The sequence below is a fragment of the Drosophila mojavensis genome, unplaced genomic scaffold, assembly GCF_018153725.1.
Source record: "Drosophila mojavensis isolate 15081-1352.22 unplaced genomic scaffold, ASM1815372v1 contig_136, whole genome shotgun sequence".
In the NCBI taxonomy this organism is placed as follows: domain Eukaryota; kingdom Metazoa; phylum Arthropoda; class Insecta; order Diptera; family Drosophilidae; genus Drosophila; species Drosophila mojavensis.
In genome coordinates, this window is record NW_025318667.1 from 21,548,661 (window position 1) to 21,575,000 (window position 26,340).

At 40.3% G+C, this 26,340-nt stretch overlaps 1 long non-coding RNA gene and 1 pseudogene across 1 annotated transcript; one reads left to right on the forward strand and one right to left on the reverse strand.

Annotated features, from left to right (window-relative positions):
- Window positions 1-921: 921 nt before the first annotated feature.
- On the reverse strand, window positions 922-1,826 carry LOC122756726. Its single transcript, XR_006356563.1, has 2 exons — window positions 1,292-1,826; window positions 922-1,228 (listed from the first exon to the last, which is right to left on the reverse strand). It is a non-coding gene; the product is annotated as an uncharacterized LOC122756726 (long non-coding RNA).
- A 3,168-nt stretch (window positions 1,827-4,994) lies between these two features.
- LOC116804474 overlaps window positions 4,995-26,340 on the forward strand; it is a 22,836-nt pseudogene continuing 1,490 nt past the window's right edge.

Consider the following 26,340-nt stretch of genomic DNA (forward strand, 5'->3'; position numbering starts at 1 on the left):
CGCACACTGGCACACCCAGTCGCTGTCACACAGACATGAGCGTACGGACTCGTTTTCATTTCTATTTCTATTTCTATTTCTATTTCCAACTTGCACTTCATCGTCAACGGGCCATCAATGGCAACGTGTCGCATTACTCAACATGGCTACGTGACTTAAATGCTGCCATGGCTGCCACGGCTGCCACGGCTGCCAGGGCCGGCTGTCATTCTGCGGTCTGCTGTCCGGGATTCGCCGTCCGGTGCTGCTCTCTCGCTATCTGGCGCTGTCCCGCTTCTGGCCAAGACATAAAGCCCGCGCCGCACATTACGTAATGAATGGAAGCGCCCAACACTTCGATGCTCAAGCAGCTCAGCTTGGTTATGCAAACAGCAGAGAAATAAAGAAAGCAAAATAAATAAATAGAAATAAAAAAGAAACACAAATGTTTGTGTAAGCGAACCGAACGAAGGCGCTTCGAGATGGCCACGTGACAATCAAATTGCAAAAAATAGATACAAATAAAAAATAGTAATAAAAAAAAAACTGCAAATAGACAAAATCCGTTTTCTTACGAAGAAATATCCTTAAATTCGAAACAAATTAATTTCTCTTCTATTGATAAATGCTTATTCAAGTATTTATTTATATCTGATATTTGTACAAAGACTTATATATATTTATATATTGAAATACAGAATAATAACTATATAGATAAATATTATCAAGTAATTATTAAAAATAAATAAAATAAACAATAAAAAAAAATATATGTAGCTTCGCTTTAAGGAAATTCTCTTAAATTTCAGCCTTAATTTGTATGCGCCCAAGGGCGGATATATTGAAACTAATCTCATTAGAGACCAATTACAAACGTGCTTTAGGCCCTAACGCTGAGCTCGTGAGTGAATTTCATATAATATAATATAATATTTATGAGCATAAATGGCATATCATTATATTTGTTATTTTCATTGGTATCGTCATTGGTCATTATCATATTCATACTCATTATACTCATTCATGGAGTAAAATGTTCGTCTGTCTGTTCGCCTGACGATCCGTTCATTTGTTCATATAAAGCTACAGATTTGAAATCTATAAAAAAGACACTATTCTAGGATTTACCACTTTTAATGGGCTCAGGGTATAAATATTCAGCTGCACAAGAATTTTCCGATATGCACAATTCCTCTTATTTGCAGAGCCAAAGAGTAGAAGCCTGGAATTTATAAATGACATTCCAAAACTGCAAAAGAAGAAAGGTTAGGCTGATAAATCTACGTCAATTGGCCAAATGGGTAAACCTTACAGTTAATTTTAAGGTCTTGTAAATCTTGCCGCAGACATGAAACGCCCACGTCCAATACGGGCGTGGCAAATCGCATCTACCCATATAGCGTTTTGTATATGTATATTATGTTTTATATCCAGCACTATAAGTGTCAGAGACTTCATATTTTGCAAGAAATACTCAACGAGCTCTCCCTCACTCCTCTAGCGCACATATGACTTTTGATTGCTTCTTGCTGTCTGGAAATAAGCTTCTCTTACCCCCACTGAGAAAAAAGTTGAGAGAGCAAGCGATGGCTTCGGTTCTCTAACGAGCTCGTTCGCGATCGACGAGCAAGTGAGATCGTTTGCTTGAGTTGGTATTGGTATATATGTAAGCGACTGTTGTGCTCGCTAAACACATAAATAGTGTACGAAAATTGAGTGTGTGAATGTGTATGTGCTTTTGAGTAACTTGTCATTGCCTACTAAGTCTCATTGTGCGAACGTCAATTCGGTCTCTCCCTCAACGATGTTCGTTTAAAGGCGCTCAATAGAATACATAAACGAACAGAGCCGACGCTGCTTAGGCAGAGCGAGTGTGAGTGAGAGCGTAAAGAATCAAACGATCAACTGTTATTTGTAAGCTACGCCTACTCCTCATCAGCAGCAGCAGCTGAGCTGATCTAGCCAGTCTGTCGGAGGGTGTGAACGGGGTCACATCTACTGAATAACAGTTGTACATATTTAATTTTAATTTTCTTTGTATATATTTATTATTATTATTATTATTGTTATTGTTATTATTATCTATCTATTATTATTATATTATTATTATTATATTTTTATTTTTAATATTTATTATTATTATTATTATTGTTATTGTTATTATTATCTATCTATTATCTATTATTATTATATTATTATTATTATATTTTTATTTTTAATATTTATTATTATTATTATTATTATTATTAATTTTCTTTTTATATAAATTGTATTATTATTATTTTATTAATATTCAATATATTATTATTTTGATCATTTATGGATGCAGCCAAGCCCCATAACGCTGTATGAGGATTTTAAACAGTTGTACATGTAAATCCATCAATAAGATCTATCACACAGAGCCGGTGCTTTATTCTTAAGTTAGTCTTAATTTTAGACGAATTCTAAATTCTAATAAATGAATAAAATAAATCTATTTCAGCAAAGAAAATATTTTATAATTTTACCTATTTTTTTTTCGAATACATCGATAAAAATGCTTCAGCTAATAATTTGCCTTGCTTTAAGGGAAATTCATTTATTTTTGCTATTGTTGGTTGTTCTATCATGCATTGCTTTAAGCTTTCGCTTCAGACTGTCGCTCACGATGCGCTCACGCTGTCATCTCTGGTTGGCACTTGGTGCTGCAGAACTTTTCCACTTTTCATTGCATACTTTTCAGCTTGGCGCACGCAGCTGTTGCTCGCAAAGTTGCTCGAGCGTCCGGCAATGTGCACTATAACTAATCCTATTTATCGGATGTTGTCATATCACGCGCGCGTCATTTGACCCACACACGCTCCACACACACACACACACACACACGTATATATATATGTATTTAGTTATATATATATATAGATTGGGTGGATATCTCACGTTTCTGTCTCAATAGCATTTGCTTGGCTTGACCATGTGCGCCCTGGCTGGGATCACAGCATCGGTGTCGACATCGTGCCACGTTCATTGCCATTGTCAACATCTTGTGGCCAGCAGGGACACGTAGCGACACGGGCTGTGGCAGGAGTGGTCAGTGGCACGACCCACTCAGTTCCTGCTCCTGCTCCTGCTCCTGCTCCTGCCCTCTTCCCCCTTCGCCGTGCGCCTGCCCAGTCCTATGACCACAATTTGCATTGGCTGCTGTCAAACGCAGCGAGGCGTCTGCCAATTTATGAAAGCGACCCTTGAACCGCCAGCGCCGTTTGTTATGCAATAATTTATAAATTTTTTAAGCACAATAAAAATTGAATTAAATATAAATCAAAGCGCGCGCGCACAAACAAAGACAGCCAAAAGGAGTAAAAATATAAATAAAATGCAAATCAAGCAAAAAGGCGGCACAAACTAAATACTTTACAGGGGCCAGGGGCGGCCCATTAACAGGGGACAGATCGGTGCGGACTCATGTGTGTGTGTGTGTGTGTGGAAAGTTTTTAACTCTTGCAACCGCAGACAATTGCCACATGTTTGTACGGCGCCTGTGGCAGACCCTTGACCACGCCTCCAGCCGCACGCTGCTCAAAATTGGCCACAGACCAAAAGTGCCAAAAACGTTTGCAGCAAATAACAACAACAACAACAACAACAACAACAACAGCAGCAGCAGCAGCAGCAACAATAATAGCAACAATAGCAACTGTTTTTTTTTTTTTTTTTTTTTTTGTTAAATTGTTGCCACTCGTTGAACAAGCCGCCCACAGCCTGCACCACAGTGCGAGCCACTCGACACCATTCGAACCACCCAGCACCACCGCCGCTCGCTTCTGTTTTGCCTTTTTATTGAACTCGCAGACGGTTGACAAAAAACGCCGCACAAATCCTTTTTGTTTTCATTCACAATTGTTTTTTAAACAACTTTATGCGGATGTTCTGTGAAACGATTTCGCCTGCATTTCAGCCATTCTTAATTAAATGATCTTTTGAGCTAAAGTAGATTAAATCACATCATAAGATATGTATTTACACTGATTTATTGTTAAAAGTTTAGTGATTTAAGGAGAAAGGATATTAGAGAATCAGTTCTAGCAATAATTAATATACGATTAGATATATTTGATTTTTAAATATGAAATCAAACAAAAATTTAAAGAGATCATTTTGTTACAAAAAGAAAGTGAAATAAAAATTCTGTGGGGATAATAAATATATTCATAAGCAAATATACTTGAAAAAAAAAAAAATTTAAGTAAAACAAATTTTTTTTTATAAGTATTAAACTACAAAATGTATACTATAATTTGCTGCTAAAATAAAATAAAAAACGAATTTTTTCTTTACTAACAAAGTTATATTCAATTTAAAAAAAAGTCATAAGTGTGCAAGGTTTGCAAAAAAAAAAAAACATTTTGTGTATATAATATTTTTCATTTTTTAATAATTCAACAATAGAGATATAAATTACAAATTAATTTTTTAATTTTTTTTATATAAATATAGATATAATTTTTATTTATTTTTAATTTAAAATTGGTAATTATACCATTTACAGTAGAATTCGGCTATAACGACTCCGCTTATATCGTCTGTCCTTGTAAATCATAAAAAATAATTCAAAAAATAAAAAAATGTGAAGCTGTTACAAAAAAGAATTAATAAAATTCTTATTATTAAATAAAAATATGTCTTTAATTTAACAAAATAAATATAAATTATAAAAACATTGTAGAGATAGTATAAAAAATGAATAAAATTCTTATTGTGAAATTGCAATCATAAAATTCTGACAGATAGCTAATTATACATAAATATATAGTAATATGTATTATATTTTTATATGCATGTATATAACTTCACGAGAGTGAGAATTTGTCTCTGCTGAAGAAGAAGATGAAGCTGTTAGAATTGCCACACGATAATATAGTGCAAAATGAAATTCCTTAAATTATTTATATTAAATATTAATTTTATTTTTTATTGCAGACGATCTTGTAGTTTGTGGAATGCGATTGCCGCGCAGCCCGCTTGCAGTGCAAATGCGTTTCAGTGAGCAGCAGCAGCAGCAGCAGCAGCAGCAGCAGCAGGCGTCGCGTATGTCCTGGCGTGGTCGTGAATCCTGTGCACAGTGTTGTCTGTCCTTTTTGGCCGCTTGTCCCATGTCCTGTGTGTCTCGTGTCCTCGACCTGGTCTTTGTATGAAAGTCATATCCATTGCGTGTTGTTGTCGCGTTTTTTCAAGCGTACTGTAATTTTTTTATGCGCTGATTCCTGCACAGCCCGCCCGCGCACTCGGCACTCCCAACAGCCCACACCACCCCCCCCTCCCCCGCCCCTCTCATCATCCGACTGCCAGTGTGTCTACGCCTGTGCGGCTAGACGCATAAATATTCTGATTTGGCAAAAATTATATGCTCGTACGTGCTGCAGCTCCGGCAACTGCCCCTCGCGCTGCTCCGGTCGAGCCTTTGTCTCGATCTCCCCGCTTGCCCGCAGAGACAGAGTGCGGCCGGAGCCGGAGTGAGTGCTCTACGCCCAACCAACTGGCTCGATAATTTTTCGTCGCCAAGCGGCGCTATCGAACCCGCTCTCTCTCATTCTGTCTCTCTCTCTTTCGGAGCTGGCCAACTGGTGGCCGTCGCCCGTTGCGCTGCTTTATGACAGCGCATAATTTACAAATGGGCCAAAAGCCTGTTGCATAAATTTAAAACCCAGGCACGACCCCTTTCCAGGACGCAACGCGGTGTTGGCCACGTCAAGCGGCGCTTGGCTCGAGCCGCTTAAAGCCGCAATTCGCGTTCGCGTTCGCGTTCGCATTCGCGTTGCGATTCATTTGCATGTTGTGCGCTGCTTGCTGCCGTGGCCTGCCGATGTCCTCGGCGTAGGCGTCGCCCTCCAGCCTTGTCCGCCTTATCACCGCTGCCCTCATTGCTTCAGTCGGCTTGTCGCCCTCTTCTTCTCATTATTGCTCTGCTTCTTTTTTGGGGCCTGGAGACGCTTTTATCTTGTGAATGGCCCAAACTACTTTTAAGTTGTTGTGTCCGCTTCACAGTGGACATTAACTGGATTTATAGCGATTAAAAATCGGCTTTTATGCAAATGCCTCGAGCGCTCTCGCTTAACTGTTACACGGCTATCGGTTAAATGATTCCATTACTTTACTCAAAGTAGTTCGAGCTATGCGGGCGAAATAAAAAACATCGCATATCCATTCATATTAATTAGCATTACAATTATGAAAAGTAGCAAATATTTTGCGGCAAACATTGAGCATGATTTACCGCATTGCAAAGCAATGAATTATAATTAAATTGTACATAAATTATGCAGTTAATTAGCAAAGCGTACGGCGATTGTCACACAGAACATATTTCGATTTTATGTTCTAGATATTTTAGTATATATTTAATGAATATTACTATAATAATAAAAAATAAGAGGAAATATTGAATAAATTAAGTCAAACGAATTTTTTGCTATATAATTGAATAGAACACTAATTAACAATTAAATAAAAATACATAGAAAATAATTGAACTAAAGTAATCAAATATTTGCTTAATTACAGAATAATTAAATTAAAATAATGTAGGTAAAAAAAAATTGAGTTACATCTTTCTGTTTGATCGATAATACGAATTATTCATGTAGAATTAAAGAAAATCTTTTGATTAAAATAAAAAATTACAAATAAAAAATAATTAGAAAATGTAAATTTAATTTTTAATGTTGAAAATGTAATCGGAAGAAATTTAGACTTAAATCAATTTACAGAAAATGAAAAAAAAAAAAAACATATATATATTTGCATTAATAAAATTGAATTTAAAATATTAAGTTAAAGAAAATCCAATAAAAAATTTATTAGATTAGATTAGATTGAATTATTAGATTATTTTAATTAGAAAAAAAAAAAATAATTTTTGAACAAAATTACAAATAAGATTAAAAAATGAAGTTTAAGAAAATTAAATTAAAAAAATATAATATTAAAATAATTGTATATAAAATAATAAATCAATAAAGAGTACAAATTATTAAAAAATAATAATGTCTAAAACCGTTTAATACGAACTAATTATCTTAGCCCATGGCCATGATAGGAGCCAATGCTAGAACGCCAAGAAGGCCTCGATTCTCATATTGGCTAAAAATAGAATGTTTTATATTGTAAAGGTTCTGTAGTGTGCATTACCCAACACTAATTTTAGCCGTTTATCTAAGTTTTAGCCAGATCTAAGTTCGAGCGTCGAGCGGGTCTCAATCCAATTAAACGCGAGCAATTAAATCTGCTGCAAATTTCTAATTTATCCCATGGTATGTATGACCCGTACCACACCCTCCTCCCAGCAGCTAGGACTCTGGCTCGGAGCTTGTGCTGCTGCTGCTTTTGCATTATTAATAATTTTTTAGAGTTGAAAAGTTTGGCTAAAGATTTTCTATTTCGTTTGGCGTTTAGCAAGCGACCCAAACTTGGGCAAGCGCGTCCTCTCCTCGTGATTTATTTTTCTCGATGATTTATGTATAAGTCTATATGGCGCAGGCTGTTTGCCTCCGCTTTGCCCAAGATGCTCCACTTGATAGGCGACGCCTTTCATTCGTTTGCCTCATTTGTAGCCTCGAGATTTTTAGTTGGATACTGCGACGTCTTGCCAAGTATCTGTGTGAGTGAGTCGTGTGTGTGTGTGTGTGTGTGTGTGTGTGTGAGTGCCTTGTGGCATGTTTTACTAATAACTTTTACGGGACATTCGCAAATTTTGCAATACAATCGACAAAATGTTTACTTATCCTTGTCATCTTAATCCTTGTGCGCAATTTGCTGGGCTTGCCTTTTGTCTGCCGGCCGGGAAGTCGCCTCCACCCATCCCTCTCCTCTTGGTCTTCTTCTCCTTCTTTTTTTAAATGGGTTAAATAACCTTTTACAAGTAATCTCAATGCAATGCCGGGTTCGTTGGCTCTCCACAAAGAAGTCAGCCACACACACACACACACACACACACACACACACACGCACGCACACAGATAGAGTTGCGCGCGTGTCAGCATCAGTTACAAAGCTCCAATCCCTCTGCCCTTATTCCTGGCTCTGGCCACACTTGCCGACCCCTCCACGAGCTACCCCCAATCGCTGTCAGTGTTGGGTTGCTTCCGCTATTGTCGCTCTTATCAACAGCATAATTTGTCTTGGCGTGTGGTATAGCTGGAGTTGCCCCTCTCTCTCACTCTCTCTCTCTCTCTCCCTCTATCACTCACTAGCTCTCTCTCAATCTTTTGTGTGCGGCACATCCCTTGGGCAAATAGTTGTTGTTATTGTTTTTCTCACGCTTTTGCTGTGGCAAACATCGTTTTGTGGCGCTCCACAGACGCTTGCCTGCTGTCTTTGGCATTGGCCCTCAAGTGTTCGTCCCTCCTTGCCACTCCCCGACATCACATACGCAAATTGGCGACATACTGCAACTATTTGGTGTATTCGTATGTGTGTGTGTGTGTGTGCGTGTGTGTGTGGCAGCTGCAGCTGCAGCAGCTCTGGCCGCCTTTTTCTTATATTTGTTCAATTTGATGGCAGCCACAGCTGCAACTGCAGCACTGTTAAACAACAAATTGATCCACTTGTCGCAGACAAAAGCCAATTGCGGTCCGCAGGATAAGACAATAAAATGCAACTCAGTAGGCAAATCTCATTTGCTCGAAGGCCGCAACTGCAATTGCAATTTGTAGATTCAATTTGAGGGCCGCTTTACAACTGTGACGCATCTCAGATATGGCACGACTTAAGAATTTCGTAATGTAATTAATTGTTGTCATTGTCATTGTCATTGTCATTGTCAGTGTCATTGTCATTGTCATTGTCATTGTCATTGTCATTGTCATTGTCATTGTCATTGTCATTGTCATTGTCATTGTCATTGTCATTGTCATTGTCATTGTCATTGTCATTGTCATTGTCATTGTCATTGTCATTGTCATTGTCATTGTCATTGTCATTGTCATTGTCATTGTCATTGTCATTGTCATTGTCATTGTCATTGTCATTGTCATTGTCATTGTCATTGTCATTGTCATTGTCATTGTCATTGTCATTGTCATTGTCATTGTCATTGTCATTGTCATTGTCATTGTCATTGTCATTGTCATTGTCATTGTCATTGTCATTGTCATTGTCATTGTCATTGTCATTGTCATTGTCATTGTCATTGTCATTGTCATTGTCATTGTCATTGTCATTGTCATTATCATTGTCATTGTCATTGTCATTGTCATTGTCATTGTCATTGTCATTGTCATTGTCATTGTCATTGTCATTGTCATTGTCATTGTCATTGTCATTGTCATTGTCATTGTCATTGTCATTGTCATTGTCATTGTCATTGTCATTTTCATTATTATGCCCACAAGCCTGTATTTCGCAAGAATAATTTTGCTTGTGTTGCTAATTGACCCCGCGTGACTCTTGACCTTCAATAGTTTTTCTACGCACCTCTGATTAGTTGCTTTAAAAAGATGAGCTACAATTAAAGCAAATTCTTTTTATCTGTGCGCACTGAGGCTACCGCGCTGTGCATTAAGATAATTGCCATTGTTATAGATATTGATTCAAGTGTGAGTATAACTTATCCTTGAACCTACTGCCAGCCTGAGCTATTTTGTGCTTTGTCATTGCGCTTGACACTGCATTTGTTGTCAATGCAGCTGCTCCAACACCCTCTCTCTTCTATTTCTCACTCTCTCTCTCTCTCTCTTTCTCTCTTTCTCTTTCTCTTTCTATCCTTTAAGCTGCTTATAACTTTATAATGTAAGTTGACTTTGTGTGTTTGTTTGCCGCCTGACGTCACAGGACGAGCATCTAAAGCAGCGATATCTATCTACACGTAGCTGATGCCCTCTCGCCCACACACACACACACACGCACGCACACATTTACAAATAGCCAACCGCCCGCCCACTCGTCCCACACCTTGTAATTTCCTTTCAAGTTGGCGTTGCTGCCAATTTGGCTGATTGCATAATCGCATCACGACGCTGCGTTGACGTCGACGTCGACGTTGACGTCGCTGCCGGCGCTGTTGTATGCGAGACGCGTTGCGAAATCAGCTCAGTTCCATATTAAAACAACGACAACAACAGCATTAGCTACAACAATAGCAATCTGTCTAAGACCGCCCAACACTTTCGCCTGCCACGCCCACACACATCCAGCCAACGGCGCTCGCTCTCGCTCTCGCTCTCGCTTTTGCTCTTGCTCTGTCTCTCTGCACGCCCGCCCGCGCTCGCACAAAAGATGTCGCGTATAATTTAATGACTTTGTATGCCTTGAATTTTAATGACAACAACAACACAACAGAACACAGTAGCAACACCAGCAGCAGCAACAGCAACATCAGCAGCAGCAGCAGCAGCAGCAGGAGCAGCAGCAGGAGCAGCTTCTATTCTGCTGTTACCCCTGCTGCTGCTTCGTGCTATCCGCGCATCGCTGTTGTTAAGGATAATGGATCAAGTGGAGGCGGCGGCAGCAAACAAGCGACACCACAAATTGCAGCAGCACGCAAAGCCGCAACAGCAACAGCAACAGCAGCAACAACAACAATGGCAACAGCAACTAGAAGAAGACATTGGCATGCATGACAGTCGCCTATGTAGACAACGGGATTTGTTTGTTTGCAGCAACGATCAAGTCCTTCTAGCAGACACCCGAATCCACGCCCTCCGCCCTCCGCCCTCCGCCCTCCGCCCTCCGCTCTCCGCCCCCTGCCAATGGCCAATGGCCGGCGCAAGCAGCGCGCATTACTTTAGTGGCAAAGATTTATGGCTTTATTTGTTTATTGTGCAGTCGAAGCTGGCGTCGCGCTCTCCAGCTATTGCTAGGGTTATTTTTTATGCCTCGAGAGCAGCGCAGCAGCAGCGGACACTGCAGGACAGGCTCGAACTGAAACTGAAGCTACAATAGGCAAGCATTGCGGACTCCAATTGCGACTCAGCAAATGCCCTGCTGCTGGCAATGCTAGAGACTAGAGAGAAATTATCTGCTATGATGCACTTGAAACAGTTCACAAATCCAATTGGCAATTTAGTGGGAAGCTGTTTTGAATTCTATGAATGCCGTGATTTGATATTTGATTGTATGGTAAGACCAATCCAACAGTGGAGATTAATAGACTCTCATGAGTTTGATACAAGCCTTACTCAAGCAGCCTAGATTATTGTGTTCCCTCACTTTGTATTCCCTCAAAACGTTAGCTATCAGAGTTAATCATAGTATCACGTTCTTCCTCTGAGATATATAGGATAGATGGTAGCTCGAAGGAAATCAGAGATGATATGCTTAACTATTACAGAAACTGTGTTAGTTATCCTGCATTGCCATAACAAATATTTTATATGAAATTCTGATTTGATTAAAAAATAAATAAATACATATTTATATATTTGTAACTTAGTAATTAACAGAACGAATTAGAAAATTCTTAATAATATATCCACAAAATTTCTTTTTAAATAGCGCAGATTGCAAAGAGCTAAGATATAAGAGATAGGGAAATACAAGCCTTGACTCTAACAGAGTAAAGCACTGAAGCTATAGTCGATAACTAGGAAAGTCTCTGTAAGAAAAAAAAAAAAAAAACCAAAAAAATGAAAAGCCAACAAGAGTAATCTAAGTAATCTAAGCAATCAGAGAATTAGGAATATTTATTGTTGCTTGTATTTGAATATATATTTACATTTATACATTTTTCTTAGACAATCGAACATAATTTGCTAACGGTATTAAAGTATCAATCTCAAGAGTAGAGCAACTTTCTTGAATGCCAAATGAGACGCATAAATGCATGTTGTAGACAGCTTTACGAAGGGCCTATAACATGTTTAAGCAGCTAACAATTAAAGTGAGCCACATAAAAAAGTAGTTCCTAGTTTTCCACAGAGCACTTTTCCCCACTTTGTGTAGGGCATTTGATGAGTGGCTTGGCCAGCTCTGCTCTCGCTCTGCTCCTTGCTCTTCCTCTCTCTCTCTCTCTCTCTCTCTCTCTCTCTCTCTCTGTTACTCACGTGTATTTGTTTTTAATTTCTCTCTTCTCTTTCTCTCGCCCACTCCCACACACTCGCATGTTGTTTTTTTTTTTGTGCTCTCTGTTCGCCTAACTTGTGATGTATTTTTGCTTTAGCTTGCTGTGACTTTTAGCTCGGCGCTCGCTTCCTGTTTATTGACTTGTCTCTCAATTAAGTTGGAAGCTCAAAGTCCGCACTAGCATAACCATGCCGGGCCGTTGCCCTGCCTCCTGCCTCCTGCCTCCTGCTGGCCGCAGCCGCAGCCACAGCCACAGCATCCTTCACGCAGACAGCGGGCACTAACAAGCGAACGCAGGACTGTCGCCTGGCATTGCGTGTCCGTGTCCTGTCCTGTGTCCTTTGTCCCGTGTGCCTAGTTGCCATTGTTGTTGTTGTTGTTGTTGTTCGTGTCCCTTTTCTGTTGCTTACATACTTATTTTACTTTATTTTTCTCTCTCTCTGTTGTTGTTGTTGTTGTTGTTGTTGCTTCTTAGCTTGCTTTCTGCGTTTCCAATCTCAATTAATTTGCTCATAAATTTGTTGCCAACTTCCACTTGTGCCACGGCCAAGCACTTGGGCCCCCCGCCTCGGCCACGCCTTGGACTGCCTGCCGAGCTGTCGTTGTCTTTTGGTTTGGTCCTTGTTGGTTTTGCTTTATGCCCGAACAACTTATTTTTTATTGTAATGCCATCTTATCGCCCGCCCAGCTTCCAGCAACAACTGCGTGATGTATGTGCCTCAGTCGGGCTATCTCACTCGGTCTCTCGCTCTCTCTCTCTCTCTCTCTCTCTCTCTCTTTCGCACTATCACCATTCTTTTTTGTGGCGTCTGAATCGTTGCGCCTTGGCCTTGTTTTTTAGCCTTTCGCATGGTTTATGTATTTTAATTTATGCTCCCAATTTTTCCGCGTGTTTTTTTTTTTTATGCCTTTCTTAGCGTCTCTGACGTTGATTTCTATCTATTGAGATTGAGCCAGCGACATTCTGTTTAAGCAGCAGCAACAACAAATACAACAACAACAACAAATACAACAACAACAAGCATTCAAGCAAAATGTCGTTTTTATGGCGCTTAATTAACTTGGCCGCCATTTTCTAATTGCTTTTGCTGTTTGTCCAGCGTCCTTTTGTCAACTTGATTGTGTTTTGTTTATTTCTGCGACCCAAAAATAGAGAAAAAGGGAGAAAAAAAATCAACTAATATATATAGAGTATATAGAGGTAGAAAGAGAGAGAGAGAGAGAGGGAAATTGTTTTGCTTTGAATTTTGTTTGGCATTCATTTAATTTTTTTTTATAGAATTTTGATTGGAATTTGTGATATGAAAATTTGGGAAATGTCTTGGATTATTAGTTAATTAAAGTGCTTAGCGCAACGCTAATGATCGTACCCAAAAAAACGTTAACCAGAAAAACGGGCCAACCGTCTCTCTCTGTCTCTCTCTCTCTCTCTCGCACTCTTTGTTGCTGGGTTTTTTCTGTGTTTTTGTTGCCTCTGGTTTTCCGCCTTTAGCTGCCTTTTCACTTTTCACTGACTTTGAAATGCGCAGATTTATTGCGACAATTTGTTTAATGACAGGCATTTATTTTGATGGCGCCCCAGAGGGCGGCAGTGGGTGGCCACACACAGACGGCATACATGTGTATATCAGTGTGCGTCTGTGTGTGTGTGTGTGTGTGTGTGTGTGTGTGTCTGGCAAAGGGTTTTCTTCTTAGCTCTCTCTAATGGCCTGGGTGTAGTTGAAGGTCTCGCCCAACCGCTCGCTCGGTTGCCACTGACAATTTAATTATTTTACGCTTACATCTTTCTTATGAGCCTGCCACGTGTGTGTGTGTGTATATGTGTGTGTGTGTAGCAAACGAGGGGCGCTAAATAAGCTAAATGACTACATCTCAGGCTGCCTCTTCTCACTCTCACTCACTCACTCACTCACTCACTCACTCACTCACGCACTCACTCACTCTCTCTCTCTCTCTCTTTCGCACTCTCTCTCACTCTCTCCCTCTCTTTGCTCTTAATGGCGTCCAATTTAAGCAGATCAATTTAAATTTTGTGTACTTTTTGAATTGCCAAAGTTGGCCCGAATATTCTTTTTGCTTTTTTATGCTCGTTCACAAGGCGAATAGAGTATATTGGCTTTGTGCAGTGCTCAAATGTTTAATAAACATGGCTTATGCGAATGCAACTGAATTTGGTTTCAAATGGGGCTAAAGTAAAAAACTCGAAATTAATTAATTTAGAATTAACAGCATTCTAATATTTTGTATTGTGTTTTTATACCAACCGCCCTTTAAGGATGTTAAGAGTTAGCTCTAAATTGACTTTCGTTATGTGAATCATCTGTTGTTAAATAAATTATATATAACTGTTATATTTTTAGCAATATGGCAGCTTGACATTTTAAGTCGACCAATGGAGGCGTGGCAAATGGGCAGACACTACATATATGCATATAGATCTAAAGACCTGGTTTGGTATATTTATAGACTCTTCTAGGCATTTTCACCATCAATGGTATAGCAGAAGCGTAAGAAATACCATTTTTGGTATAATACTCAAACTTTAGAAGGTGTACGTGTATACTTGTATGGAATAGATGCTCATGTAGACAAGCTCAGACCTGTAATATATCGTATATAGAGTGAGTAACATTAATATTAGGCTATATTATTAGGCCCATAAGACATAAAATTATTTGAAATTAAAGAAGTATAAATTCTAAATTATAGATTGAAAAATATCCTTTCCAATGAGATATATATCGATATAGTATATTTAACCTAGCTAACAAAGACTTTGCTAACTAAATCAGATTGACATATGCACAGAGATAGCGGTTATTCGTTCCATTTGCGCTCCATTCCGTTCGTTCTCACGATATGTCGTGACTCATCGGCTGGATTATGCTAAGTTAATGCTTGGGGCTCGAACATAAGAAGAAGATAATCATCGTTCGCTTCTTGCTCTCTCTCTCTCTCTCGCTCTATCTCACTCTCTCTTATACTTTTCTAAATTAAATCAAAGTCTCTAACTTGCCGTGAAAGTTTGGGCCGAACCAAAAAATGAGCTTTAAATATCTTATATATGTTAAAATAAAAAAAAAAAATAAAAAAAACAATTATTAAAAATATTATATAAATTAATAAAAGTGTACTTGAAGCTGCACAAAATAGTTCTCAAGTTTGACAAGGAAGCTATTGCTTATGGCCTCTATTTAAATTTGCATGAAACTATTGTATGCATATACTACAATACCTATTTATATATACCTTAAGTGCATACAAAAAAAAAAAAATAAAAATAAAAATAAAATAAATAAATAAATAAAAAATAATAATAATAATAATAATAATAATAATAATAATAATAATAATATTAATAATAATAACAAATGCTATTTACATTTTTTTTAATATTTTAATTCTAATATATTTTTCTTTATTAGGATTTTCGCTGATATAATTTGGGTTTTATTTCAAGGATGTTAGATTGCCATTTACAGACTTTTAATGACAATTATTATTACATGTTTTATTTGCACTCAAAGTTGAAGAACAAAAATCCTAATATTAATGTTACTAACTGTATATAAGTATGTAGTATAGTATAGCTTACGTATTCACCCGATGGTAATATTTTTATTTTTATTTATTTACTGGATCCTTGGTAGCGCTGCCATTCGAGCATGGGATACCAATAGAACGATGGAACTGGAAGTAAATTCGGCAGCTTCGACTGCGCTGTGAGCGAGTATCGCGCAGCAGGATGCACTCGACTGCATCATTTCTGTTATTTTTTTTTTTTTCTTCTACGTTTCTGTGCTTTATTTAATTTGCTCAGATTAAACTTTGCTCGAAAATATAATTGGTTTTTTTTTTTTATTTCATTTCCTTTTTAACGGCAGCCTTTGCTTCCTCTTCTGCTGCTGCTGCTGATGCTTCTTCTTGTTGCTAGTTGCGTTAATTTTGCCAATTTCGGAGCGTTTTTCCTTCGCTCAACGTGGCCGACGTGGGGCAACGCTTATTTGTAAACGATCAATCATGCAGCGCAAATGTGGTGCCGCAGTGGCTAAGAGGCGTCCCGCTGCTGCCACTGCCACGCCCATCACATATATGTGTGTGTGCGAGCGTCATATAGCGACAATTTATGCAGTGTTAGGGCAACGATTGAGGATGGGTTGCCACTGGGCCGGTGGGGCAGGGTGGGGCGCGACGTATATGGCGCATATAATGATATTTTTTTACAACGCCAACTGAATATAATAACGAGCAGCAGGACAACGACGTCAGCGACTGAGGCATGGGGCATGGGGCATGAGGCATGGGGATAAGCACGTGGCTGCTGCTGTGGCTCGAAGACAAGGATATTGCAGACGACAACAGCGACGCAGATAGTTGTGGCACATATGAAGACAAGGGTCTGTCAAATACAAGTTTCTGGCGGGGCTGTGCCCCGTCGCTCCTTTCCCCACCCACCACCAACAGAGCTCCAAAGGGCAAGACCAGAAAACGAGGAAGGAAAAAAAATGTAGAAACCCAACGTGCAGGCAAGAAAAATTGAAGATGTTTTTAAAGGCAACGCACACACACACACACAAACACGCACACACATGCATAAAGCAAATACGATTTTGTCTTGCCTGCTCTCGCTCCAACTCTCTCTCGCTCACTCTCCCTCTCTCTCTCTCTCTGTGTACAATATAAGCAGCAGCGTTACACACTTTGCTCAAATTGACAGTAGACAAAACTGTCAAAAGCAGCGCCAACAACAACGACAACAACAGCAGCAGCAACAGCAACAGCAACAAAGTCTGTGAAATATATACGAGTGTTTGGTGGGTGGGCTGCAGTTATTTTATGATGCCCTACACATAATACCCAATATGGGGTCGATAGGCGAGCCAATAGAGCGTAAACTCTAAGAATGTTGCTCAGCGAGAATTTCGAAATCAACGAGATGTGTATTGAAGACATGTTATACCCTATACAAATACAGATGCGATGCATGCGGGCAGCATGCACACCAAGAGTCTTCCATATCGAAAACTAAATATATTTAAAGAGTGAATTTTGTTGGATCAATTCAACCCAAGAATGATTTTCAGGGTATCTGCTAGTCTACATTAATTTTTCAGTAGTGCTATATATGCAAAACAATCATGAATACACATCCACAATTAGTTACAGGGTATCTCCGAGAGTACTATTATTAAGAATAGTTTACAGGGTATATTACACTCCAAATGCGCTTCCACAACAGCTTACAGGGTATCTATAAGTGTACTCCCATCTGCAAAAGTTTACACGGTATCCGCCTTTAGAAAATCCACCTCCACAATAAATTACAAGGTATCTCTGCGTGTACTATCATCGAGAAGAGTTTACAGGGTATCTGCAAGTCCACTATCAGCATTAGTTAGTTAAGCACTAACATGTGTTTTCTATTCAAATATGCGAGCAAACGCTTGGGAGCTCGCATACTTCTCTAGAATCGCTTACAGGGTATGATGCAGTGCAGCCTCTTTAACAATTATAGACAGGGTATCTGTCAGTACACTATCCAATATGCTCTCGACTTTTGCAATTGCTGTTAAAACTTCTTTATGTACACACTCTTCAGCAATTGCTTACAGGGTATCTCTTAGTGTACTCTCTTTGCAATTCGTATCTACAGGGTATCTTCCAGTGCAGCAAGTCTTGCGCTAGTTTCCTGCTCAACTACAGGTGCAACTTCAAGTCAATTACTTCAACCAAAATGCAGGGTAGCTTGCAGTCGATCACTGCTCTTGTTTGCTTCTCTCTCTCTCTGTCTCTCTCTCTCTCTCTCTCTCTCTCTCTCTCGGAAAACTTTGTTGACGCTTGAAAATAAGCCAAAGATCAAGGATCAAGATTGTATGCAAGCAGCTACCGGGCAGCTCTCAAGTGGACACTCTCCCCATCTCCCTCTCTCCCTTTCTCACTCCCTCGCTCATTCTTGCTCTCTGTCTCCGTCTCTGTCTCGCCGCTGCAGCTGAGGCAATTGGCAAACATTTACATTAGCACTTGTTGGAGCTGCAAAAAAAATGAATTTGCAAACACGGGCGAGCGAGTGCGAGAAAGACAGAGATAGAGGCAAGGGCGGAGGGAGGGGGGGGGTGGCGGCGAATGTGCATAAGAGGGTAAGACTCTTGTGCGCTAAGAGTCGCCTTTGCTTCTGTTGTTGGTTTGCAAATGCGAAAACAAACGAGAAACTACGCAAAAAGGTATGCTACACAAATAAGCGCTGTGTAGTCAAGTGTGCGTGTGTGTGTGTGTGTGTGCAGTTGAGTGTTTACATATATTATAACGTTAGCTGGCTGCTACTGCGTTTTAGAACGCCACATTAACTACACAACATTGCACAGCGAGGGCGACACTGGAATAAAGCAAGCTCCAAGACTGAAGACTCGAGACTTGAGTTTTGAGTCCTCCGCCCTCCGCCCACCGCCCCTCACTCTGGCTCAGTCCTGGCCAGGGGTCGCTTCCGCAACGAGTACAACAAACAGAAGAGGGGGGGGGCAAATAAAAAACGGGCAAGCTGAAGTAAACGTGGCTAACAAGAAACTCGCTGGCAAAAATTGTCGTCATCCTGAACAACAAACGGGCAACGTTTCAACGTCTGTTGTCGCAGGCAGAAGATGCGATGGGAGGGAGGGACAACGACTATGCAAATACTCTGTCGAATTGAAGAAAGAGGGAGAGAGAGAGACAGAGAGAGAGAGAGATGCTAGGAGCAGTTACTGATCAGCAGAGAGAGTGCAAAGTATGAAGAGCTAGACGCTGAAAGACCCAGAAAACGAAAGATAGTTAAGCTAAGCTGAGAAGCAACGGAACATAATCATAGGTAAAACATTTACATACATAGACTAGTATGTGATCAGCTGCATGAGGCGGCATTCCATTTGGATGAGAGAGATAGAAAGAGCGAGAGAGAGAGAGAGAAAGAATGAGAGAGGGAGAACGAAAAAGATGGAAAAAAGCGAGAGAAAGAAAGAAAGAAAGATTGTGAGGAGGAACAGCGAGAGAGAGAGAGAAGGAAAGAGCTAAAGCGAGATCGAGAGCGAGAGAGGAATAGAGTTACTACAGGACAATTTCTATAAATCTATCGATACTTAACCCTATCGATATGAGGCTGTCGATAGTTAGCGTGAGTGCGATGATGGTGAATAGCTGAATAAGTTGAAGAAGGAGAAGAAGAAGAACGAAAGCGTAATTTGGAATTACAAATCGGATAAGCTTAGAAAGATTAGCTGCTGAAATAGTTAAAGTAAAGAACGAAATAAATCCTCCTACCATAGTCAATACAAATAATAAACATTTATGGCATATAACATCTACGAGTATAACAGCTATAACATATATAAAATGTTTAACATGTATAACATGTTTAACACATACATACTACATATATAACACTTATAGCATATATATCATGTATAACATCTGTAACATGTATAACATATATAAATAACATCAATAACATATATAACACTAATAATATATGTTTATGTGTTATATACTATGACATATACAAAATGTATAACATATACTACATATATAACATCTATAACATATATAACATTTATAGCAAAATATCATGTATAATATATATAACATATATAACATCTATAACACATGCAAAATCTATAACATGTATAACATATGAAAAGGTATGTATAAAATTTATAGAATCTATAACATTTATAGCATATAACATATGTGACATGTATAACATCTATAACATATATAACGTATGTAAAATGTGTAACATAGATAACGTAACATATATAAAATCTATAACATTTTAGACGTTTCAGACATTTGTTTAAACATTTCCGTTACAAAGCTAATCACTTAGCTAATATGCTTGCCTCATAGGTTTTTCGTTAGCTGTCGGTCCATCAAAAATTGCCGGGCAAATGTTGTTTGTATAATATCCGCTTCAATCTCTCTCTCTTTCTCTCTCTCTCTCTCTTGTACTCACTGCACTCCTCTGTTCTGTTTGCTGGGATGTGACGCATTTTTATACCCTGAACCCATTGAAAATGGGAAATCAGGGTATAATGGTTTTGTGAAAAGTATGTAACAGGCAGAAGGAATCATCGCAGACCCCATAAAGTATATATATTCTTGATCAGGACGACGAGCTGAGTCGATATAGCCCTGTCCGTCTGTCCGTCCGTCCGTCCGTCCGTCCGTATGAGCAAAAGGATCTCAGAAGATATAAGAGCTAGAGAGCTGAAATTTGGCATGTATACTCGTGTATACCATAGGCAGTACAATTTTGCTTTATTTTTTTCGATAACTCGTCCGATAACTTTTTTATCGAGAATAATCGAAAAATCGACATTGTTTTTTCAGCTTAATTTGAACACTTTTAGACCTGGAAACTTCAAATTTGCGTTGTATATAAAATTAATAGATAAAAAGATTTTGTAATTTACAGATTTTGGATACCACGCCCCCTTCGCCCCCAATTTGTAAAAAACGCATTTCAAGTACTAGAGACTTGTGCTTTGGAATGTATTTTAACCATATGATTACGCTCTGAAAGTTTCATTAAGATCGTATGTCTACAAAAGAAATTATTCAACAAATAAATTCTCATAATATTGCCCACACTGCAGCGCAGCCCAAGCGCATCCGCTGCTTACTGCGCAGTTAGCAGAGCGCGTGCTTACACGTGCATGTGTATGTATGTGTGCATAAAAGAAGTCCAGAATGATTAGAATATCAGTTTGGAGGGTTCAGGGTATCTCCTAGTCGAGCAGTCTCGACTAGAGCCTTCTTACTTGTTATGCCAGCATTTAGCAATTTTCACTGTTTTGCTTGGGCTGCCTGATGCCAGCTTCTGGTCTCAAGTCTCAGGACTCTGGACTCGGGAGTCTGGTCTCTAACTCTCTAACTCTCTGCTCGCTGTCATTGTCCTTTCGCTTTTCTTTGCCTCGCTGCTGCTGCTGTTGGAATATTCAAATTCTCATGTGTTCATATATTTTTCAGCTCGCCATTTGTCCACTAGCTGCCTCCACTTGCCCCAAACTCGCTGCGCCACAACTTTTCGTTGGCGTAATGATGCGTTATGCATAGAGAGTTTAGACTCCTGCTGCTCCTGCTGCTGCTGCTGCTGCTGCTGCTGCTGTAGCTCAATGGCATTGGGGATAAGCGATGAGTGGGTGGGGGGTGGTGGCGGGTGTGCAGTAGAGTGGGGCGGGACTCGTCTTTTAATTTCCGTTTGATTTCGGCCACGCCCCCAGCCAGGCACATCTGGAGGGGGTAAGTGGAGGCATGCGTTAATGAGAGCGACTTTTTGCCAAATTTAAAAGCAATTTCGTTTAGTTTTTATGTATTCGAGTGTGTGTGTGAGTGTGCATGTGTGTGTGTGTGTGTGTGTGTGTTGCTTGCACAACAACGGAAAGTGCCAAAAATAAAGTTATTTCATAATTTCTATTATACAAAAGTTGAAATGCAACTTTGTCCAGCAACTGCAGCAACGGCAGCAGCTCAAAAATATAAAATAAAATCAACGTATGGGCAAATATTTTTGTTGGCCTAGTGGACAAACTGTCACACACACTCGCACACGCACACGCACACGCACACACATGAGTGTATTGCAGTTGCAGTTGCTGTTGGGGCAGTTGCTGTTTTGATTTATTAATTACAATTTATTATGCCGGATGTGTTGCCAGAGTGAGAGAGAGAGAGAGAGAGAGAGAGAGAGAGAGAGAGACAGAGAGACAGAGAGAGAGAGAGCGAGAGCAGTCTGCAAATGACACTCTACAAGTCAAGTTTTTGATAGTCCCACCGCAGAGCAGCAAACGATTAGAAGATGAGCTTTAAACTCATGAACAGCTACGTTGACAGACAGAGATAGAGAGTGAGAAGAGGAGAGAGAGAGATAGAGACAGATGGGCAGAGAGAGAGAGAGAGAGAGAGAGAGACAGAGACAGTGTCAGGTGGCAAACGTTTTCAATTTGTTGGCCACACAGCCTAGCCTCAGTTGACATCCATGCTTACACATGTCCTTGGCCGCCCTGCCCCTCCCCCTCCCTTGTCCTTGATGCTTGTCGCTTTGTGTCCTTTGCTGCTGCAGCTGTCGCCTGAAAATATCTTTTGACTCACTGCTCATCGCCGCCTTGCATCATTTTGCCATAACTTTTGCTCCTTTGATGACGTCTGCATTTGCATCTTCTCCTCCTCCTCCTGCTCCTCCTCCTGCTGCTTCTGTCCCTCTGCTCAAAGTTTTTGGCCCAAACGGAATTTAATCTTAAAATGACCCTTCGACTTCATTACAATTGATTTTGGCCACAAAGTGAGCAGCTCTGCTTAGATGCCTATGTATAGACGGAAAAGATTTCATTTGATTTATATTTACTATATTTTCACGTATGCTCGATATAGATATGGTATACTTTTTTTTTTAAATTAATTTCCTTTTTGTATACAGTAGAAACTGGCTATAACGTTATTGAGTCGAAAATCCGGGTCCCCAGATATATGAGCAAACTTTTATGGTTATAACGGCGATCCCTTGAGCATCTTTATAATCGGATTGTATATTTTATATATACATATTATACTCATATACATATATATACAGTCAAGTATCGATAATTAGTACCCCGTTAAATCGAAAATCGAACAAATTTCTATCCCCTTGTAATAAATCGGTTCTCAATAATTATCGATAATTTGAATTTCTGTGTAAATCGAAAGAAAGGGATCCCCTGGCCATTTATTTATTCTTTTGTATATAGAATAAGATATATCAGAATAGTTTGTTTATTATATATGTATATATTTATAATATTGATCCCCTTTCTAGTTTTCCAGTTAAGGCAGGTACAGGTAAATATAGGTATATCCCTGCTATACAATATATATTTTAGTATATTTTATCGATTACCTTATCTTTTGGGCCTCGCATAGTCTACACACATAGACGGGTAAACCCTAAGCAGAATCTAGAAATTGAAATGATATTTACAGTTTTTTCTCAGTGCGTAATGAAATATCTCTTCTTCTTCAGTGAATCACTATTGAACTGAGGGACAAATGGATAATTGATTAATTGTTTGGCATAGCGAATGCGCATTAAGTAGTCGCATATGCCCGATTGCAACGTTTCCGCTTGCCAATTGCCTAGCCAAACGACTTGCCCCAAATAAGTCTGAGTGTAACATTGTCACAGCCGAGGCTTTTTAGTATCCAATTATTCCTTTATTAGTGGACAGTGAAATATTTGCATGAGCAGTGCTGTAGGAGAGGGAGAGGGAGAGCGAGTCAAGTGGCGTCGACTCAAGGCGATTCGAGTGGGCTGACAAAGCGGAGATAATTACGAATCGGACTACTAATTATAAAATCATAATGTTAAGTTAAATAATTTGAGCTTAAATATGTAGCACACACACACACAGACACACACAGACACTTCTGTTGGCTGCGATCTGCGCGCAACATGTTCGAGTTGGCTCTGGTTGCAGCTCGATGCGATGCCACAGTCGGAGGCAAAGTCAACTTGGAGTCTCTGTGTCGCACGGCCCTTGGGCCAAGTTAAGAAATTGACGGCTGACTGCGGCGTAATTCGAGTTGCCTTGGCTTAAGCCCAATGCCATCTCAATGGAATTTGATTTGTTTGCCACGGCTGCAGCAGCAGCAGCAGGAGCAGAGGCACAATGCAAAGAAGCACGAATTTTTAATCTTATCAAAGCCAGAGCCAGAGCCAGAGCCAACAGCTGCTGCTGCTGCTGCTGCTGCTGCTGCTGTATAGATTGAGAACGCGCCGCCTGGGAGGCTAGAGCCGGAGCAGCCGCGGGAGCGGGAGCGGAAGCTGAGTCTGTGGGCGGATTTAGCTCCATTTTCACTTTCTGGCAGCCTTTGGCCAGCGTCGACGCTTAAGTAAAACGTATGAACTCATTTTGCTGCTGGTTCGGGCTTTTAATATACTCAAGGATTTATGCGCACACACACACACACACACACACAGACACAGGCACAGCTTCAGTTGGCATGGCGTCGAGTTTATTTAAAAATGTCGGACTGCGGCTTTTGGTCAAAAAGTTTGCCGTCCGCTGCTGCTGCTGCTGCTCCTGCTGCTGCTGCCACGGCACAATGGCCGCATTGCTCATCTTGTCGTTCGCTAGATAAATGGCCCCGGGGACAATTTTAATTTACTGGCAAGCCAAACGATAACATGGCCAGAACGTGCCGTGTCTGGGCAAGTGGCCGCTCGCCTTGCTTCTAATTATTAATCAGATTTATCAAGGGAATGAGTATGGCCATCTCGCTCGCACTCGCACTCGCACTCGGCCGCTCTCACTCTGTTTACTGAATCCTGCTGCAGCATCAACTAGCTGTAATGAGCGCACATTGAGCCCATGCGGAGCTTGAAGCAATCAGTGTCGTGTTTTCTTTGCTCTATTTTTAATTTCAACAGCCCACATTTAGTTGTGGTCTCTCTCTCTCTCTCTCTGTCCCTCTGTCTCTCTGTCTCTGTCTGTGTGTTTAGGTAGCTGCACTCATCCAATTGAGTGCGCAACTGTTCCTGTCAATTTACAGCGCGTTTGCATTTCAATCCCATTTCAAAGGACTCGACTTAATTACAAAACCCATCCACTATCTGCTGCACCGCCCCCTGTCAGCCACCTGTCCCTGCAAGCACCGCCTCTGAGCGTATTCAATCCCGATTATAGTTAAATATTATGGTACCCATGCTGGGCCCACCTCTCGCCTCGCCTCGCCTCGCCTCACCTCGCCTCACCTCGCCTCGCCTCGCATTCGATTCTGATTCACATTCCACTGCCTAAGCCTCGTTCTAATCGCTTTTAGGTTCAATTGTTGAGCCGGGCACCGCCTCACAGCGCAATTCCCATTCGGCTGCATTACCGAGTCAAGAGAATTAATGCGATTATTTAGTCTGCCAGCAGTTGAATATAAATTTAACTCTACCCATGAGCAAGCCAGCCGCTTTAATTGAAGCGCGTCAAAAATGCCGAACTATGTGCGAGAGGGAGATGGCTATATCGATGGGAAATTCGCGAAATCTTTCGGCTAAATATGTGAGATGAAAGTAAGTGAATAAATATTGAATATAATTAATACGGAGCGAGAGGTAGAGCTGCAGAATAATATAGAGAGAATTTGAGTTTAGTTGGGATGAGTTTGGCGTCAACTTGTCTTTCTCTCTCTCGTTGACATAGTTGTTTTGAAAAGCTATTTAGCTCACCCCTTGGATCTACTCTTCGGCCTTGGCATACTTTACCTCCATCTTTATACCTAATATTCTCACTCAGCCGTTCTATTTGCCTCTCTCTCTCTTTCCCTCTCTCTCTCTAACTCTCTCTTTAATTCTCTCCCTCTTTTTAGTTTTTTATTGCTCTCTTCCTTTCTTTTTTCCTGTTGATCTATTTTACTCCATCGCTCATGCTTGACTCTCATTTTTTCTTCCTCCCCCTCTCTCTAACCTGATAAGTAGTTGAACAGAGAGAGAGAGAGAGAAGTGCGGGTGAGGTATATACATATAAAAATTTCACTCTTTCCCTTTTCGTACCTCCCTCTCTCTCCTTTGTTTCTGCCTCACTCTCTTTCCCCCTGTCTCTCTCTCTCTCTCTCTCTCTCTCTCTCTGTCTCTCTTTCTGTCTCTCTCTCTCTGTCTCTCTCCCCCTGTCTCTTTCTCTCTCTCTCTCTCTCTAGATCTTTTCTTTCAAAACTTTGCAATCAATTTGTTTTCAACCACCTCCGCTCGGCTCATGCCTCACGTTTTCGCACCACCCTCCGCCTTCTGCCCGCCTCCTACCCGCCTACACCGCTAATACAGCTCTTAAATATGTAATTAAGTATATTGGACTTGAATCTTTGGCTAATGCTCGGGTGGCGCGTGCAGCTGCTTTAGTTAAGGAGGCTGTTAATAAATATTAAATACATTTCGGGCCACGTCAAAAGGCAACATCAAAGCGCGCACGTAAAACGTTTACGTTCGTTTGAAGGCGGCGTCCGTTAGGATCCTCGGCCTCAATCGTCATCATCGTCGACATTATCGTCATCGTCATTGTCAGCACTGTCAGCATCATCATCATCATCATCATCATCATCATCACCATCGGCTTTTGGCGTTAGCCGCGGGCGCGACTGCTCAATTAACGAAATGATGAAAGACTCATAAGAAAGAGAGCGCGGAAGAGAGAGAGGGAGAGCGGGAGAGAGAGAGAGAGAGGGAGTTTGACAGCAGCAAAGCAAATGTCAAAAGTGTTTTCTAATTTGCGCCACACTCGGCATGCCTGATGAACAATGAGAGCAACAACAAATGAAGCCAGGAAAGACATAAAT